Below are 19,812 nucleotides of genomic sequence, written 5' to 3'. Positions count from 1 at the left end.
CTGTATTCCCATGCACCTCTGTCTTCACACCCAGACATGGGTATACGCTTCCTGATTTTTTCTATTTGCTCTTGTCCTCCTCCTTCTCCTCATCCTTCACATCCTGCTCCATATCACTACCATATCTACCATATCACCATATCTACGTCTCTTGCAAGGGGCATTGGAGTTCCTCCAAATTTTTGGCAGCCGTTGCAGTCACAGCATGGGCATTACCACTATAGGAGACCCACTCCTTTATAATGGGAATATTTTTTTTACTGAGACCCTCCTTATGTCTCTTCAAAGGGGTATTGGGTTGCGTCCAAATTTTTGGCAGCCCTTGCAGTCACTGCATAGGCAAACTGTATGGGAGACCCACTTCCTAATAATGGGAACATTGTTTTCAGGAGGCCCTCCAACCTCTACATCTCTTGCAAGGGGCATTGGAGTGCCTCGTAATTTTTTGCAGCCGTTGCATTCACTACATAGGCAAATAGTATTGGAGACCAACTCCTTTTTAATGGGAGCATGTCATACTCATTACTGTGGTCCAGCTCTATGTGTCTTTAAATTGTTAATAGGGTTTTTTCTAAATTTTGGCAGCCGTTGGACTCACTGCATACCCTATAACTGGATAGGAGACCCTCTCCTTTATAATGGGAATATTTTTTTTACTGAGACCCTCCTCTATGTCTCTTCAAAGGGGTATTGGGTTGCGTCCAAATTTTTGGCAGCCCTTGCAGTCACTGCATACGCAATAACAGTATAGGAGACCCACTCTTTAATAATGGGAACAACAAAGCATAGCCGACTGCTGGCCCTTTAAGAATAGTAAGGCATTAAAAATAGTATTTGTGACTTTCACAATCCCTTCTTCATAAATGAATCAGGATGTGTCTGATGATGTTTCACACACCACATGGCCAGATAAGGTTGTAAAATGTTAAAATGCCATTTCCCAGTGAATGCATTTGTCACGGTGGAAAGCAATGCAAAAATGCATCAGAAACGCTATGTGTGAACATAGCCCAAGGTGTGAAGGAGCATTTTTGTTTTTGGTTATTTATTTTGCTTTATATACAAGTCATTACCCTGGAAAGGATGTTCCTTAACTATTTCCCAGGAAAATCCATTTTGGTTTAGTTTTTGTATGTTTTATTGTGAGTCCGTAAAAGTGGCGTAATACCTGTGACAACGTTGGTGACAGCAGTGACCTGGGAGTCAGAAATGCTTCCAGGAGTCTTCCCCATGCTGTTCCCATGTCATTTGAGTACTGTTCCCATCGATTTGGGCAATTTTTAGGCCCTCTGCAGACCCCCAGGGGGGGGGGGGGCGCCGAAAGAATGCACGAGTTTCCCATAGACTTACATTGGGCTCGTTACTTGGACCGAGCACCCAAGTATTCCAATTTGCTTGACTCGAGCAGCGAGCACCCGAGCATTTTAGTGCTCGCTCGTCACTAGTTTTCAGCTATACCATTTTTATTTCCATTCGACTTTTTGATCGTGTTTTATTCCACTCTTTGTTTGGTGGTAAGATGAAAAAGAATAGGTTTTTTTTTACAATGTTCACTGAAGGCGTTAAGTAGTGTGACCGTTTTATAGGCCGTGGACATGATGATAACTTATATGTGGACCTTTTTGGTTTATTTTAGTTTTTATATGAATTTACCCATTTATTGATATAACATTATTTTCATTTTTTTTCTGTTTATTTTTTGATTAGGTTTTTTTTTTTATATTTTTTCCCATTCTTTTTTTTACTTTTTCATTTAGTCCCTCTATGGGACTAGCTTTTATTAGTATAATCGCTGTTATAAAGCATTGCAATGAATTCTACCTGTCAGTGTTACATTGATAGAAGCCTCTGAGACCATGCTCCTAGCTTGGTCTAAGCAGGCCACCATCGCTGGGATACCTGGAGGCTCGGGTTGTCATGACAAGAGGATCACTGACTAAGGGCGTAACCAGAAACGCGTCGAGATTGCATCTCCACTATCATGGACTTTTATATATTTTAATATTTTGCACCAATAAAGTGAGAATTATTTTTTATTGGAGACTTTCCCCACTTTCTCCTTATGTACACTGGCCGAGAGTCACGGCATTGTGGGTCTGAGCCCAGAAGATATGAGCAGCAGGATGGATTAAATGCATGGTGAGGCATATATTGTTTTTTTTGTAAAGAATTATCAAATCAGTCAGTAAGGATTTAGGGCCCTTTTACATGGCGATATTTTGCATCAGTATTTGTTAACAGACGCCAGGAGTGGATCCAAACCACAGAAGAGGTGAGAGTGGTACAGTTATTATTTTTCTCTGTGTTTGTTCCCTTCTGGTTTTTAGCTTACAAATACTAATGTAAATTACTGCCCAAAATACTCCCTGTGTGAATGAGGCGAGGAAGCTGCTTGTAATCCTGTAATATAAGTCCTTATTCTGAGGATGAGCGCTCACTTGCAGGTGCTGTGCTGTAATGCTTATCTTCTCTGCTCCATCATACTCCCCAGAGCAGGGGCGACCCCTGGGGCAAAACTGCGGCCGGCAGATGTCAGACGTGTCACTCAGTGATATGTGATGGAGCCCGACTCCCAAACAAAATCAGACAGAAGCACACAAAATAAATACACGAAGCATTGCAGTTAGGTGTCAAATGATCAAAATTTTATTTAAATTTACATGACACCGAAAATAGCACAACCCCCGACTCACGAAGAATCACCCTCCAGCACTCAGGAGAGGAAAACCCCCTGTGGAGGAAACCTCTATGGAACCATGGATGGAGGGCTGCCCTTCCATTGGGCTTAGAGAGTTTGTGCCAATATATAACAGATGTAACTGCAGAATTGTACAATTTGTACATTTTACCAGATTTACAGAGAATAACATAACAAATACAGACTATAAATGTGATAAAGCGGATGTGGGAGAGATCTGGCTGTGATATGTGTCACCACATTGATTGATGGAGCGAATTTGGTTGATTTGATTGGCCAGGTGGATGTATAATTTCTCCCTTACAGATCCAGGTCCTCCTCTCAAAAAATTGGACATTTGGTTACAGTTCGTTATGCCTAATCCCTAATAGGATAAATAATCCCTCCCAATTTATCACCCATTAAAGTCATAGATCAGTCCATGAACTCCCAAAGGAGAGCTGCTCTATATAGAGGGTAACAGAAGGGGATCCTGGTCTAGGGACCCCCTTTGTTACCTTCCCATGCCCTAGGGGTGTCTAAAGCAGACAACCCCTTTCCCTGCTAGAACCTCCAAATTACACCAAGTTTGGCACATTACGTGGGTGGTCAAGCTCAAGGTCCTCAGGCGCATCAGTAATGGCGCTGATCGTGGCAGCGCGGAATTCTTTTATGGAATCTTCTTTATGACACTGGTTTATGACCTCATAACAGTTGTCATGGTGACTACAGGGTCTATTACTGATGCAGGGCACAAGTATTAACCCTTTCATCATTTATAATTTGTTATTGTTATAGAGGCAGATAACTGCACTTGTTACCAAGCAGGGGCCTTATCATTATGGCTTCCCTTAGGCACCATAAGAAATACAGATTACAAATTAAATGTGCAAGTTTGTCATGAGTGTTTTGCACTTTCTAGATCCAGAGATTGGGTTTATAACTAGCACTTTACAAAGAAAAAAAAAAAAGAGGAAATTACTTGTAAAATAATATTATTGGGAATTGCATTTCAAGCATTTTCCTAATGTGCATTCTACATAGTTACATAGGTTGAAAAAAGTAGGGGTGGACATTAACAGCTTGGGGCCCACGTGCAAGAAATGTGTCCGAGCCCCCATCTTTTTATGGCGACAAAGCTACAGATTATATATATATATACTGTATATATATATATATATACTGTATATATATATATATATATATATATATATATATATATATATATATATATACTAGCTTTTACCCGCGGCTTCGCTCGCGTGGAATTTGGTCTGCCACATTAAGTTTCGTGACAGATCATTTTAATAGTAAAAAAAACTAATCTTAATAGTAAAAAAAAATAATCTTATTTAGTTACTCGTACATCCAAAATTTCAGATGTCTAACTTCAAAACTGACGGATTCCATACAATCTTTGAACCCCTATAATATGAAGAGGGAATCTCTTGAGGGTGGAATTATCAAAATTCCTTTCTTAGTGCTCATTTAAGCTATAATAGAACCTATCTGCAAATTTCAAGATGCTAAGTTCAGTGGTTTCGGCTGTACGTTGACCGCTAGGTGTGTCAGTCAATCAGGTTTACAGTTTTATATAATCTTCGCCTGTATGGTGTGTTTATAAAAAGTAGCCCTATGTCCTTCCCCAGGCTTGAAATTATCCATATCAAATTTCATCACAAACGGATTACTAAACACTGATTAATAAACAGGACGGACTGAAGTTACTTGCGTTTAATATTGTTTGTGTTAGTAAAGAATTAGTATGTAATTGGAATAATGGACATCTGCAGGTAATTTATCTATGTGTTTTTACTGCAATATACTCCTGTAAACTATGTTTTTTTATTTCTTTCGTTCAGCGAAAATATGTAGATTTTGCGATTTAGAAACACGTGAGCAAGCTACGTATAGCTGACCGTGGGAAAAACAGGGCGTGCCTAAATGTATCCCCGCTACCTTCAAAGTTTGCCCTTGCGATTTATTGATGGTCATTGAAAATGCAACTTTAAGTGGGAACTGCAAACGTTTGAACTTAAAGGGTAAGTTATTGGGTATAATTGGGATGCGTGGTATAAGAATATTTTCACCCTTAGCTTCTCCAGTTAATATTGTGGCCTTTACAATGTGCCTGCCTAGTTCAGTGACTCGCAATCTAGTGCCATTACATAATCTCGGGGCGTCCAAGTTGCGCATTAACAAAACGCGTATACCGACCTTTAATTCGAGCTTATGAGATGGGACCCCGGATAGCTCCTAAGAGTTAAGAAACTCCACGGGGTAGCTCGTACAGTCTTCAGATGACATGACTGTGTCGATGGAGTTGTAGGTTGTTGCATCGCTGGTTACTTGGTCCAAGATAATTTTATTGATTTTCGCAACTGTTTCATTTCTTGGTGCTAGTATAGTTCTTTCACATAGCCAATTTTCATCGTGGATGTTTTGTTGCAAATTTGGAAAAACTTGAGCAATAAGTGCATCTTCCAAATCCACAACATGACAAAATTGGTTAGTGAATAGAACCATACCTTCTTCGTCAGTTTCGATTCAACCTTCACCGATCTCGAGCAGTTTCTCAGCGTACGCGCCCGACTCTAGATCACTGAATAACTGGACACGCATGTTGGTGGTGAGGTGCAGCTTTTCAACTTTGATCCATAAATATGAGGATTTCAGACATGCGTTAATTTCGTCTGCTGCAGTGCCTCGCTCGATGACAGGCAAAGTTTGCCTAAAGTCCCCAGCCAATAAAACAACCACACCACGCATTATTGTTTGTTTACTGTGTAAGTCTTGTAGACAACGATCAAGAGCTTCGATGGCACGTTTGTGTGACATTGTGCACTCGTCCCACACGATTAGTTTGCACTGTTGCAACAGGAGGCCACGGGCGCTGCTCTTGCTGATATTACACGATGCGGTTTCTTCGTTCACCAGATTAAGAGGTAATTTAAAGACTGAATGTGCCGTCCGTCCACCGCTTAGCAATGTTGCAGCAATTCCAGAGGAAGCCACAGCTAATGCAACGTTATGACCGCTACGAATTTTTGCTAAAAGTAAATTAAGCAAGAAAGTTTTTCCTGTACCACCCGGGGCATCAAGGAAAAAAAGTCCGCCTTCACCATTCTCAACTTGTCCTACTATTTTGTGATAAATCTCTCTATGATCAGGTAGCAAACGTGGCTCAGTTCCGCAAACGTGAGCGTCTAACTGGTTGGTATCATAGCTTAGCTCTTTTATCAACTCGTTCGACAGCTCTCATCTACGCCGCGGTGAGGGTAGACCAAAATCGGACAATTTCTTTCCAGAAATTATTAATATTTTGTCCTCGATAAGCCCCAGCGCCTCATTGAAACAGAGATCATCGTTAACGTGATCCATTTTTTCAAATCTGTGCATGATATCCTCTGATAACGCAGTTTTATACTTGTGCCAGAGTTGTAGAGAATTGGATAAACCGCAAGTGCATATCAATATGGCAAACAGCTCTCTTATTTGCGCCGGGTAGCGACATAGCACGGCCTCTTCTAAGGTGGTATCCCAGTGGTTATCATCTTCCAACAACCCCATCTTCTCACACACCTGCCGAAAAGTTGCAAGTTCTTGACCTTCAAATGTTTTTAAATCCGAGAAGTTGGTTGGACCCCTTATTACATTCAGCAGCATACGCAAGCAATAACATTCAAAATTGCTAACGTGCACCGTGTAAATGCGACCTAGAGCGTCTCCTGCCTTCACACCTGGCCAGCCATCGACAGGTGTTCCTTGTAAACGACGTTTCCATTGCTTCCGTGCCACATTCCAAGTATAGTAGCGAGGCACGTCAATGTAAAGTAATGTTTTTGCAAACGTATCACTTTGGCACAACAGGAAAAATGCAGTTAGTGTAGTTTTAGGTGGTGCTTCTAATCTCTCTCTAAAATTATTTTCCGTAAAGTAAACCCTCTCGCCATTGGGTAAATGAATCGCGAGATGAGTGACGGTTGGGTGTCTCTCGTGCAGAGGCAGACCTAAGATCCGCCACGCTGCTTCGTTACTACTAACATATCGGCCGGTTCTAAAGGTCTGCACCTCATCTCTTGGGTCAATGTTAACATTCCCTTGCTGGCGGATGTTAAAAATAGCCTGGTCGCTACCCTTATTAATATATTTATAAATATATTTTATCGCCTGTACCGTATTACAGAACTCGACATTTAAATGAGAATTAAAATTTTTTGATAAGAGTGGAGAATATGGGACCACCCAGCTATTGTCCACCAATATTTCCTGTGTTCCTCTACGGGTTTTTATAATCGTCGTGCGTCCACCATTCTCTGGTGCTCTGCGCCTGTACAAAGGATAACCTTTGTCATTGGTTTGAGTATCTTTTAAAAGCTTCCTCGGATATTTTTTGGTACATTTTCCTTCCTTCATGCATGGCGATGAAGAATTTAATGTACCACATGGCCCGTGAATCATATTCTTTGTCACTGTATCATAGAGCTTTTGATCGGTTTCTGGGTTTGGTATCTCAGCACATATGATTTCGTCAATTTGGTTCGGATGCAATTTTTCCTTTAACCACAGCAGTAAGTGCACATGAGGCAATCCTCGCTTTTGCCACTCGATCGAGTAGTAGAAGCATTGCATATCACCAAATATGTTACCTTTTGTAAGTAAAGCTACCAACTTCTGTACTTTTATTCTAAATACTCGAGCTGTTAAGTCATGTCTGTCCGTTGAATTTTGACCAGCCATAAGCTCTTTGGTGATTTCTGGCCAAGCGGGGTTGCAAGTCATTGTAATAAATAAATCAGGCCTCCCATAATTACGTACGTATGTGAACGCATCTTGTGTGTATTCGTGTAGGTATCTCGGGCTATTTACAAATGATGACGGGAGAATCACCATCTGACCTAAGTTATTTGGATCCAAATCCGCATCATTTCTTATTGCATCTTGCAAGTGAATATAATTTTCTGCGCGCAGTTTTTTTTGATTTAAAGAAATGAACCTTAAGCGCTCACTTTCCATCTTTACATACATGTCGACCAGAAACTGATGAAGTAGGAGCCTACACTTAAGCATCAAATTAAAATCGCTGCGACGGACCATCAAGTGAAAGGCATAAAAATCTTTGCAGGACACCTTTTTGCTTGGCATTGCTTGTTTGGTAATTGGATTTATCTGAGGAATATCAATGCTGTACCCCTCTTGTCCTTTCCAAAAAATTATTGGGTACTCGAGAGCGTCATAGAATCTATGTGTATCGGGAACCCTAGTGAGCATGCCATCGTGCGGCTGCACAACGATGTCCCGAGACATAGTTTGTTCGCTACTAACTATTACAGCAGCTATTTCATTTGTAGTAGGGGCATTGAATCGTCTCTCATGTTGACCACGTGGTACACGGTCTGGGTGAATCACTACTTTGAAATGATCGTCATTGATCATTCTGTCTCTAGCCGTTTTAAATTCATGCACCAAAATGTTGTGGTCGTGAAGTACTCGTTGTAATTTTTTAACTATGTTTCTATCTACGCTTTGCACGCACTCAGTACGCCTGTTGATTTGTTCTTCTTCGTCACCTATGAAATAAACTTGTAAAAATTGTGGTTGCGAAATGGACGTAGGAATTAAAGAACCGATACGGTGGTATACTTGTCCTTGTATTGTAAAGGTCGGGCAAAACCCTGGCATTGAGACAATTTGATCTGCTCCAAAAGACGTCATATGAAAGCACATGTTGTATTTTCTTATATTATTTAGAAAAAGGCGAGATTCATCAGTTTCATTAGAGAAAAGCTCTTTTAAAGGTTGAACTGGCTCATCTATATAAGGAAGAGCTACTTTCCCGCCCAAACAACACATACCTGCTGCTTCCTCTTTCCACTTAAGAGCTCCGCAATATTTGCAATCTGTGGTCATTGCTTCTATTTTTATAAGCTTGTGAGTTTCATAATCAAGAGTCTCGTCATACTCAAATGCAGCTTTATTAAACAATATCCATGTATTTCTTGTAAATGTTTGACGTCGCTGTGCTGCCCTTTCAGCAACAGTGCGTCTGCGAGATTCGGCCATTTCATAAGTTTCAGTGGCTCTTTGGGACGCCATGTAAGTCGCTTGCTGCTGACGTCGAGCTTGGGACTGTTCTGGAGTTTCAGCAGCCCGTTGAGACGCCAGATACTCCGCATGCTGTTCACGTCGGGCTTGGGACTGTTCTGGAGTTTCAGCAGCCCGTTGAGACGCCAGATACTCCGCATGCTGTTCACGTCGAGCTTGGGACTGTTCTGGAGTTTCAGCAGCCCGTTGAGATGCCAGATACTCCGCATGCTGTTCACGTCGAGCTTGGGACTGTTCTGGAGTTTCAGCAGCCCGTTGAGACGCCAGATACTCCGCATGCTGTTCACGTCGAGCTTGGGACTGTTCTGGAGTTTCAGCAGCCCGTTGAGACGCCAGATACTCCGCATGCTGTTCACGTCGGGCTTGGGACTGTTCTTGAGTTTCAGCAGCCCGTTGAGACGCCAGATACTCCGCATGCTGTTCACGTCGAGCTTGGGACTGTTCTGGAGTTTCAGCAGCCCGTTGAGACGCCAGATACTCCGCATGCTGTTCACGTCGAGCTTGGGACTGTTCTGGAGTTTCAGCAGCCCGTTGAGACGCCAGATACTCCGCATGCTGTTCACGTCGGGCTTGGGACTGTTCTGGAGTTTCAGCAGCCCGTTGAGACGCCAGATACTCCGCATGCTGTTCACGTCGGGCTTGGGACTGTTCTTGAGTTTCAGCAGCCCGTTGAGACACCAGATACTCCGCATGCTGTTCACGTCGGGCTTGGGACTGTTCTGGAGTTTCAGCAGCCCGTTGAGACACCAGATACTCCGCATGCTGTTCACGTCGAGCTTGGGACTGTTCTGGAGTTTCAGCAGCCCGTTGAGACGCCAGATACTCCGCATGCTGTTCACGTCGAGCTTGGGATTGTTCTGGAGTCTCTGCAGCTCTATGTGCCGCACAACGCACCGCCTGCTCAAGCCTTCGTTGCTCGGCTTGTTGAGACGTCTCATCACGTCTAATTATTTTCATAGCTCGGGCTTTATTAGAGCTTTGCAAAATGTTAGACTTACGCTTTCGCGGCATTTTTATAAGTACTAATTACAAAATAGGTACTTAGTAAAGTTCAAACAAAATACTAAAACAATCTAATTAGTTATATTATGATCGCTGTACAGACGATATCAGTTGTATATGACTGGTCTATGAGGAGCAGCTGTGGCGCAGTTACCCATAGCAACCATCCCAGTGCTCTGTGGGAGCTGAGAGCAGCCTGCTGGTGCTGTGGGTGACATGCTGCGCTGCACACACACAGGGCTGTGCTGCACACAGGAGGGGAGGACGCCATTTGTGTAGCGCTGCTGCCGGTGCTGTCAGGCTGCAGTGTGTGCATCCTCCATGGAGCCGCGCTCAGGTTACTGCCCCTCCCCGTGTGTGAGTCACTTCCCCTCCGCCCAGGTGAGGCGCTCAGAACTTTCCCGGCTGCCGCAGCTGGCGCAGGTGAGCGCATGCTTTATTATACGGTGTTATGTGGAGGGACAATGGCGGCGGGGACCCCCTGTGTGAGGACAATGATGGCCCGGTGCGCCCGGGCAACCTGCAGGAGGAAGCCTCACACTGCCCCCGGGCTGTGGGTGCGGGCAGGCCGTGCTGGGACGTGTAGTTCCCTAGTAACCTGTTCCTGACATATGGGCTGTTTTCTGGGCTATTTTTTTTTTTTTTTTTTTTTTTTTTTTAAGTCTGAGAAAATGTCATAAATTATCCTTCTCCCTTCAGCTGTTTCCAGAGTGTAATGTATCAGGGTGAGCTCATGACTGACAGCTGCCAAAGTTTCTAGGAAATGTCAGTCCCTGGCGGTCGTGTGTGAACCCCCTGTGCCACACTTGTACCTGGCCACGGTATATGATCACCCCTGTATTCTGACTGTGGACAGGCGGCAACTGTGACCTCACTATACAATGATCCACTATGGGCAAATTATTGTATTATCAATCTCTTCTGACTGCTGTAAATCAGCCATTTAAATATCACCTGTGTATGTGTGTATATAAGAGTTTGATAAATATACTAAAATGTGCATTGTAAAATAGTATCTAATTTAATTAAATTTATGGTTCACAATTTTTTTGGTCATAGTGGCTTCCACATAAAAGGTAGATATATGCTGTCGCGGACTTTTATTTAGAACTACTCAAGACAAACAATTCTACGGTACATCATCTTTGTGTAACTCCAACGGTTTAGGCAGCGTACGCCAAGATAGCTCTCAGAGGCCAGATTTTTTTCCGACTTAATTGACATGTATCGTTATATTACGACCAAAATTACATAAAATCATTACAAATTGTAGCCTATATGTTATTCCGATGTATAATCTATATTACTGTAAAGTTTCATGCAAATCCGTCCAGTAGTTTTTTCGTGAAAGAGTAACAAACATACATACTCACAAACTTTCGCATTTATAATATTAGTAGGATGATGTATAGTATTGATATACCAAAAATATCAGTAATAATCAATTAAATTCTAAAAGACATTAATCAATTTAAAATTTGTATTTATTTAGTTTAATTAAATCTTGCATGGAAGGATGAAGACGTGTTCTTGGAGAAGCCTTCAACTTTAGCAGGTGTTTCTTGCTGGTCAGGAGGCCACGGGTAGATGGTTCAAATCCTTCCATACAGGTACAGCATTGATGGTGGACATGCTGTAGTTTCTTCAGGGCGCTAGATGTGGGGGTTTTCTGTCCTCGAGATGTCTAAGGTGCCCTGGTGACAGCAGGCAAAAATGCAGCTTCCTCTGACAGCGCGAGCAGCCCTGGATAATCCACGCCGGCAGGATGATATCATCCGGCGGAAGATGGAACCTATGAGAAAAGATGTAAAACTAATGTAAGTAATGGGACTCCATATTAGAGGGTACTACTGTGGTGTCACTGTGGGAGAACGTTAGAGGAATCTCATCACACAGAGGGCAGGGATCTTTGCCAGTCATCATACATGTGACAATCCCACCACTGACAGATAACATCTGCTCCACATGACTTCTTCTCACTGACATCATACAACATGGAGATTATTGTCACACTTACCTCGCCTACTTTCCCCCTCTTCTACTTTCTCTGTTTTTTCTTGTCTTCTCAGTTTTAGAAAATATTTTCTTTTCTTCTGAACTGGAGATTCTAATCAAAAAGTCAGAAAAAAATATTAATTATAAACTTCTAAAATATTTTCTTTGTATCTATATAGAGTTATGCAACTGATTAATATGCACCTGTAGCATTTCTGTGTGCCGCCATGTGGTGTCTCCAAGGAACTATGTCCCATTATTATCATGACATTACTTGCAGCAAGCCACTGTGTTATTATATAATCAGTTAGATAATAATTCAATGCAACTTTAAAGAGGACCCGTCACTAGATCAAAAGTGTCTGAGATTCACTATTATCTTATGTCTGCTGCTTCCCCGAGTATTCTGATATTTGTTTTGCTAAAATCCACCCTATGGTTGTAGAGATATGGGCATTTATATTTAGTGCTAATTTTTATGGTCTTTTCCAAGGGGGCATGGCTCACAATTTTATATTGCAGAGCAACCTAAAGACACGCCCCAGAGGATCCTGTGAGCACTGCCCTCTTGGAAAAGACGATAAAAATTAGCACTAAATAAGACCCTTAACTCAAAAAACGGAATACTCAGGGGAGCAACGGGAATAAAGTAAGTAATTTTTGGAGCCTTCATGTGCTGATTCACATTATAATTTTGGATTATAGCCTATAATTGGATGGTCTATAAACCTGTACATACCTGACAATGAGGACGAGGATGACTCGTTGTTTTTAGCAGTGAAACACTGATTGTCTCCATTAGTTTTGGAAGAGGAAGACTCTTTCTCCCTGTTTGGTAGAAGAAAGACCAGTAAATTAAAAGTAAAAACAATAGAAAAAATTAAGAACACCTGTTTGTGAGGCCAATTAGGACAACCTAGAGGGGATACCCTGCCCAGGCCCTCAACTAGTAATATTGGCCTGAAATGAGCTGGAAATGAATGGCTGGTCACAATGATCAACTGTTATTGCAGTGTTATCACAAGCCAGATGCACAGAGGGGTGGTGGATGCTGGATTTAGATTTGTGTTACTCGTGTCTTGTATTTGGTTCTGAACATATATCAGAACTAAATCTCATAATAATAATAATCTACTCACATGTCTGAGTGTTTTTCACTGTTCTCTTGGGAACACTGTGGAGGTGACATAGGCTCTACATTGGTCATCATCCCGGTATTGGTGATATTTAGCTAAAACACACGAAGAAAAATAAATTGATTTATTTTTAAGCATTTTTGTAATTATAGGTTTTAGATATATTATTAGCCACATACTTACTTTAGAAAACCTTTGATAAGATGATACAAAGTTTTTTATTTCTGGCCAGTCATTGTCCTCTCTTGTGTCTGCCTCATCTGAATTCATGTGTCTGCTACAACGAGCTACAAAGTACAAGTGTTATCAGAGATAATTAGTATAAGACCCGGTCAGACAGTCACCCTACTATCACTAATAATGATGAGAACTTATTTTCACATAAAATGAAAGACAAGACGCACAGCAGTTTTCTGCAGATGACGTCTCATTTTACTTACTGATAAAGTAGCGGGTGTCCTCATCTGACTTTAGCTCAGGAACGAACAGGGGCTTCTGACTTAGAAGGTTGTCAAAGTCTAAGTGATGCAGAAATGGATGCATTTTGATCTCATTTGCTCCTCCTGGAAAAGGAAGACAAGAAAGAAAGTGATACAGTCATTTTTAGAGAAACTGCTCCATATCCATACAGTTTATGTTAACCTGAACTGAAGATGTAACAGCAGACATGAAGGAAATGTACTGAAAGTCATAGCATGAAAAATGGGGAATGGATAAGCAGGTAGATTACTGAACCTCATGGACACAACCATTTGTCTGGTCACAGAGGTGTAATAAGTCATAATACTATTAAAATATTACCTGTCCCAAGTCTATCTGCTGGATCTTTTCTGAGCAGCTGAGTGATGATGTCCTGAGCATCGGGTGGAGTAGAATATTTATGATATGTCCAGATTAATTTATCTGTTATATAAAAAGCAAATATTACAGGAAATGAAACGTTTTCATTTATTTTCATAAAAAATGTCCTTAACAAGACTAGAAATTAAACCAGAAAACCAATGAAACCAAATAACAGTGACATCACAAGCATTCAGATTATTTTACTTACCCTCAAGGACACTGCGTAAAATATCTCTTTTTAAAGCCCCTTTAAATGGGGTACGTCCAAAAAGAAATTTATGTAGGGTGATCCCTACTGACCACCAATCAACGGGCCTTCCATAGCCTTTCCTTTGGATAGTTTCTGGGGCCATGTAACTAGGGGTGCCAAAAGTCTGGAAACCAACAGAAGAATGAGATGATGATCAATAAATATAATTGCGTCAAATAACATCAGTGCAAACGTTTTATAGAGAAATTGTCAGAGAAGGAGAAAGAGATGAAATCTGTAAAGTGCAAGATCTTGTAAGTAAAGCCTACCTCTTCATCAAGGAACTCGCTGGTGATGTCCTCAGTTGAAGCTTTGTAGATATCTGAGCTTGGTCTCATGAGGCCGAGTTTTGAAACCCCAAAATCGGTGACCTTAATATGTCCTGTTGATGATATCAGGAGGCTGTGAAAGAAAGAAATGGTGTCAGACCCAAGTAATTACCCATAGACTGTATAAAAACTATAATTTTTTTCCCCTTTATTATACTACTGGGGTCACTTACTTGCCAGGCTTCAGGTCTCTGTGCACCACACCATAACTGTGCAGGTATTCCACAGCAAGAACCGTTTCCGCAATGTACATGCGGGCCAGGGGGACTGGTAAAGGACCCCTGCGCTTTATAAGACTGGCACAGTCTCCTCCTATAGGAGAAAGCAAATATGACAAGTGAGGGTTTGTTTCAATGTAAATTAGACATGATGAGGGTGAATATGAAATAAGTGGAAATATTGGGACAAGATGGCCTATATAGAGATATACTGTGTAATGTAGAGCGTATACTGTATACTACATGTAGCCATCCATGTGGGCACATTATGGTCATATATAGGTGCTAGGATTAAACAGACGTGGGCTGGATATAGATACAGTGGATGTGTCCTACCTGGTACATACTCCATGACCATACACAGATGAAGTTTAGTTGGAAAAGAGCAGAACATGGAGGCCACAAAGGGACAATCGGCGAATGCTGAGATGTCCCTCTCCAGAAAGGCCAATTCAAGTCTCTTTGGCTTTTTCAGGTTCTCCTTGTCCATTGTCTTCATAGCACAAATCTGGTTTGTGTCTTTATGGCGCACTAAGTGGACGGCCCTGGAGAGGAAGAAAATCCATGATTTATTACAAATTCTTATTAACAGTTCATCTATAGACCTCATGAAATGATCTCCTGTACTAATGGTTAATACTAGATGTGAGGCCATCACTATAAATCCATGTCTAGAAATGCATAAAATAATACTCCATAAATGATTATCAATGGAGGGTCCACATCCACGTCACATCCTAACTGACCTGACAGATAGATGTGGACAGTGATGTGGACTCCTAATTTCTCTATGGGAATATTACATGGGCAGGACACCGAGGCATCATCATAAGGAGCCCTGGGAAATAAATATTATACCAAAGTAAAGCTCACCCAAAGGCTCCACTGCTGATCAGTTTGATCGGTTTATAGTCGCTCTTACAAGGATTTCTCACTGGGTTCAATGATCCGATCAAGGCCTAAAAAGGAATAAGAAATGACATTAAGACAGAAAATGCAGGAGAATAAAAGCTCAAGATGCAGGAACGTCTCTCTTCTATATTATGTCCCCGCTGATTACACTATAGAGAACGTGATACAAGCCGGACCCTCCACAGACCCCATTATATTATAAAGGGAAATCCCCCATACACATAAATCAATACTGCAGGGAAGGATAAGGGACATCACACAGAGGGGGCAGGAAGAATAACGCCATTATCACACATAATATGTCTGATCTACATGACGAACAGTGATATCCCATTGTCATATGGGATATAATATGGGATGTATAATTCACACCCGTCATCTGATGATATACAGACGTCCCTCTGATACTTACACTGGCAGATTCCTGGATGATCTCTGGTGTCTCACATATTCCACCATCAGTATTTGCCGGCACAGTTATATCTAAAATAATGAAGAAACGTCATTTGTTAAATGTCTGTGTCAGCACTTAATAACCAAAAGAAAAGGAAGCAAAAAAGTCAAATATCAAAAAAACATAACAAATTTTATTGATTAATCAGAACAATTCATGATAAAAAAATAATAAGAGAATGTCAGACACAGAGAACGCTCTCTTTTTCAAACCAAGAACAACTGATCAAAATCACTTCAAAACCTATTCATAATCGTATTCATACAAGTTTGTGTCTGTTTAGACTGTAGAAGATATAGGAACAATCTGTAGTCCTCAAAATAAATAAGACAAATAAAAAAGAGAAACCTGCACATTCTGGGAGGGTGGGGAGCAAGACCCCGACTTGTGTTTCGCATAGGCTTCTTCCAAGGGGTATTGAAGAAGTTTTGTGTAGGCTTCTTCCAGGGGGTGTGGAAGAAGCCTAGATGAAACGCGCATCAGGGGCTCACTCCCCACCCTCCCAGACCATGCAGGTTTCTCCTATTTATTTGCTTATTTATTTATACAGAGGATGAAGAATAAATCCACATATTCTTTGCCGTTCTCAATAACGTAATATTTGAATGTAAAATATTAGATGATCGTTTTACCTTCTGTCAGATCGGATTTTGGCCCTGGCTGACTGTTATCAGGGTCAGCAACATTTAGGTTTTGCCCCTCTGTGGAGTCGCCTTTTGATGTTTCCTGATGGATATAAGATATACAATTAATATAACGTTTCTCAAACACCAGATTACCATATATATAAAGCGGGAAGGATTAAACCTGGATTTACTTGACAAGTTCAGTATTGGACGGACAATTCACAGCCGCTTTATCAAGCAAATTTACATTAATATTTAAAGGACTTGTATCTACAACTGTTCTCTAATAACTTCTATCAGAACTGCAGCATTTACAAGGAGGAAGATTGTGATGATGGAGTGAGACAGAGGTAGAAATACAAGCTCCGCACCGCTGAGTACAGACTATCACCACCGAGGATGGAGCCGCAGAGACAGGCCGCCATAGAATATCCTGTGTCTGCCTGGAGCGGAGAGGGGAAGGCCTCTACCATCATAAATCTGACCTTCTGCTATATGACTGGTAATCTGGAGAAGATCAGACAACAAGGACATGAGATGTAGAAGATGATGGATCCTTACCAGGCGCTCCAGTGAGTAGGCCGGATACTCCAGTACAAGCAGGACATTCTGGGCCAGTTGTTTAAAAAAGGCCAATTCTCCACTTTGGGATTTTTCTTCAGCCTATAAAGTGAAAATTAACAAGAAATGAAAATAATCAATAAAATTCATGAACATATATGGTATTGCCACGTTTGTTAAAGTCTGATCTGTTAAGATAGGTGTTTGGTATCAATAAAAAACTGAGTTCACTTCGCTAAAAAATGCTTTACTTAGTCCTATCAACAGAAAAATTACAATGTTATGGGTCTCTGAATATAGTGACACAAAGAACCATTTCATCTCAATTGGAATTTTTTTTTCCCTTGTTTCAATACAATGTATGGTAAATAGGATGGAGACATTGAAAGCTGCAACTCATCCCAAAAAAACAAGCGCTCACATGTCTATGCCAATGGAGAAATAACAAAGTTATGGCTCTTGAAAGAAAGTGAGGAAAAAATGAGAGCGGAAAAATGAAAAATGTTGTGGTCCATAAAGGGTTAACCAATCCTATTCCCTCCTCCCCCCCGCATCCAGGACCTTCCCACCCCTAATTCAACTAACCCTTTAGATCCCACCCTCTCCTTTGTCATGTAGCCTGATTGCCCTGTTTTGACTCCAGGCTATTCTTATCTGGGTATTTGGCACAGGTTAAACTTAAACTTGTGTTCCATTATTATTTTCCATTATTATTATATATAATTTGTGCAGATTGTCTGCTACTTACCTGCTGTACTAATGTCCAGATGTTCTCCTGTAAATGCTCAAGATATTCTGAGCTTATACAACCTTGGTGGTATTTGGTCAGGCAATCTCTCACAAGCTCCATAACCAGCCGGTAAGTGAAGCTGAGGACGCCATCGGGTAGTGGTAGCACAAAGTCAGGATCATAGGTGGTAAGAATCCCCTGGAGTAGTGCTAACACCTGAAGTCTGTCTGGAGGAATTCCAGACATTTCAAGTAATCCAAGCGCGGTCAGTATATGACTAACTATATAGCTTATCACACCAACAACAATGACACCGGAATGTCAAAGTGACAACAGGAGTGTCAAGACTTGTAGATGTAGTGATGGTTAATTGTGATGTCATAATGGAATCTTGTGTTCTAATCTTAAAGGGGCATCTTACCTTATAAGGAAGTTGCCCTGCAACCCTTAAGTAGGCAAAAATATAGGCTCAGCATCAGTACCAGATACAGGCAAGGAGGAAAGAGCTATGGGTGCTTTACTCTTCTGATCAGTTAGAGTCTTTTTATGTAAGATAAATTATTTATATCTGTTATACACAATAAAAATTATAGCGTTTTGTATTAATAAGAAATTCAGATTCCAGTGCCAACAGAAATATCTTTCTGTGGGAACAGGGCATGTGGGGCTGCATCCAACCCTGGCATATGAAGCACGCTGGCCCATGTTGCTCTGCCACAACCACTTCCAAAAATGGGAGTCTTTATTACAAATATGACCCTGCCTACCAATGGAGAAAATCAAAATTTAGTACTCTCAATAATACCAATTTTTATGGGTGGTCAATCAGGTCTTTTTATAATATTAATAATAACCACCATATAATAATAATAGTGCCCCTCTGGTTCTCCTTATAATATTAAAGGGAATCTGACAGTAGCATCAACCCTCCTAAGCCATCTATATGGGCATTTAGGTCATAGAAAGTTGAAGAAACCGATACCTTGATATCTGCCATATGATGTATTATTCCATAGAAATCCACATTTTGCTTTATATGTAAATGAGCTGTTAAGATCTATGGGCCGGACATAGATCTCCCTGAGAATCTGCATCCAGAGCTTACTTTCAATGGAACAGGTAGTTACCAGTGTGGTACATGTAGATCAGGAGTGTAGACGGTCAGTCATTACATGTCTCACACTGGAAATTACTCCTTTCATTAAAATAATCTCTGGAGGCAGATTCTCAGGGAGATCTATGTCCGGCCTATAGATCTTAACAGCTCATTTACATATTAAGAAAAAAGTGGATTTCTCTGATTAAGACATTCATCAAATCGTGGCTATCAAGGCATCACTCTATTCAACTTTCTATGACCTGCATCTTTATGTAGACGGCTTATGAGGGTTGATCTTACTGACAGTTTCCCTTTAATAGTGTGGCTCGGACCTCCTTATAATAATAGTGCCCCTTATGGGCCTCCTTATAATAATGATAATAATAGTGACTACCTGTTCTTTTTTTATTAAATTAAAAATAATAATGCTCCCTCGAGCCTCTTTATAATAGTAATAATAATATTAGTGATAAAAATATTAGATGACCCCACACGGTTTAGGGAAAGTGTCACTGAATGCAGAAGCCGGGTCTAAGCTCCTAATTAACACTACCCACCTCCTGCCCTGCTGTGTTATTACAGGCTTTATTCCCCTTCAAGCCTAAGCAGCAGAATGCCAGTATCTCCTCTTACTGCTCCATTTCACCTGCTGTCAGTAATGCAAAGTGTCTGGGCCCTGTTTTAAAGCCTCTTGTTAACCCCCTCCCACCGTGTATCTGTAGCATCAGCGTCTCTGCCCCCTGCCAGGCAAAGACGCTGTCCCCCTTACCGCCGCGGTCTTGCTCCGGCGTCTTCCGGCCTCCCTGCAGCGGCTGCTGGTACACGCAGCTTCCCTGGCTCTGTGCTTAGGGCGCGCGTGTGCTCCCTCCCTCTTA

The 19,812-nt window shown here is 41.3% G+C and overlaps 1 long non-coding RNA gene across 2 annotated transcripts in view; it reads left to right on the top strand.

Annotated features, from left to right (window-relative positions):
• LOC141257324 (uncharacterized) overlaps positions 1–19,812 on the top strand; it is a 49,615-nt gene that overhangs the window by 14,000 nt on the left and 15,803 nt on the right. Inside the window, exons 4-5 of one of the 2 annotated variants that reach the window (XR_012318051.1) lie at positions 4,540–4,719; positions 11,277–11,369. This is a non-coding gene — a long non-coding RNA (uncharacterized lncRNA). Of the gene's footprint in view, positions 1–4,539; positions 4,720–11,276; positions 11,370–19,812 lie in introns of those variants that run through there. The other variant, XR_012318052.1, reaches the window with a different exon arrangement.

This window comes from Phyllobates terribilis, unplaced genomic scaffold (assembly GCF_046119375.1).
Source record: "Phyllobates terribilis strain yellow unplaced genomic scaffold, ASM4611937v1 Scaffold_3__8_contigs__length_932513732, whole genome shotgun sequence".
NCBI lineage: Eukaryota > Metazoa > Chordata > Amphibia > Anura > Dendrobatidae > Phyllobates > Phyllobates terribilis.
This window is presented reverse-complemented; position numbering and strand designations above follow the sequence as displayed.